This window comes from Arachis duranensis, chromosome 4 (assembly GCF_000817695.3).
Source record: "Arachis duranensis cultivar V14167 chromosome 4, aradu.V14167.gnm2.J7QH, whole genome shotgun sequence".
Classification (NCBI taxonomy): Eukaryota; Viridiplantae; Streptophyta; class Magnoliopsida; order Fabales; family Fabaceae; genus Arachis; species Arachis duranensis.
In genome coordinates, this window is record NC_029775.3 from 110086761 (window position 1) to 110088206 (window position 1446).

Consider the following 1446-nt stretch of genomic DNA (forward strand, 5'->3'; position numbering starts at 1 on the left):
ATATGCATGTTGTGATATATGCTTGATGATTGGTTATGGTTGAATTGTGGATTGAACCATGTTGATGGTGAGTATGACATTGATTGTGTACAATGATGATTTATTGGAATTGGTGTTGTTGAAAATTAGCATAAGGAAGAGTATATGATATGTCAATGTGTTTGAGTTTGAGCCATTTGGGTGAAGTGGGTTAAAATGATGGGATAGTGATTTTGGTAAATTGTGCTAAAGTGTCAATGTGTGAGTTGAGGAGGCTTGATATTGAATTTGATATATTTTGATTGATTTCAAAGAAAAGGGATGAAATTGGCATGTTTTGATTGATTTTGAAAAGAGTTGAAAATGACTTGTTTTGAAAATGGCACTTTGTGGTTTTTATGAAAAATATGGTTTTTGGGCATACTTTGGTGGGACATAACTTGGAATACGGATCTCCGTTTTGTACCAAATCTGTTTAGAAATGAAATTAGATCCGAGATGTCCATGCCGTTTGAAAAACGGGTGAAAAATGATTTAAAATGAGAAAGTTATGTCCGTTGGAAGATTGGGAGTTGAATCTATGAATTCTGCAGCTTTTAACTTAGAAAAATTTTTAGCAGAATGACCCCCCGCGCGTAGGCGCACTTGGTGCGTACGCGCCGTTCTTCCAGAAAATACCACCCACGCGTGCGCGTGATGTGCGCGGGCGCGCCGAATGTGCTGCACCCAATACCCAGCCATTTTCCAGAGAGTTGTGCCAGAACTGTGTCAATTTTGTGCCTGGGGCACGAGAGCACCCACGCATACGCGTGGTTGACGCGTGCGCGTCGATTTACAAATTTTCAATCCACGCGTTAGCGTGCATGACGCATACGCGTCGATGAGTTTTGGTGGCCATCCACGCGTGCGCGTGGAGTGCGCGTACGCGTGGCCTTGTTTTCATCCCAAAGTTAATTTTTGAGTTTTAAAAGCCAAATCTCATACTTCTAAGCCTCCGATCTCACCATTTATGTCTTAAATCATTATGATATGCCTAGCAATGGGAAGAGGAGCTAGGGGATGTGGTAACTTGCGAGTGAAGCAAGGGAAAAATGAATGATCAATGAGGATCAAAGATTATTATGTGAGATGCAGAGGATGGTGGTGGAAGTGCTTGTTATGCCATGGGCCGAAGGGCCGTAATTGTTAATGAAATGGCTGGTTATGGATTTAACCATGAGCTGAATGGCTGGTTATGGATTTAACCGTGCGCCGGATGGCTAGATTATTGTCGTGTTACGGCGGAGCCATGATTATGGCCAAGTATAATGCATATATGCTGTTGAATGAATTGTGAATGTTGCACTTCCACTATTGGAGATGAGAGTTTTCCTGGAAGGAAGCAGTGGCTAGCCACCATGTGCTCCAGGTTGAGACTCGAAGCCCTTCTGACCCTATGTCGTAAGTGTGGCCGGGCACTGTGAAAGC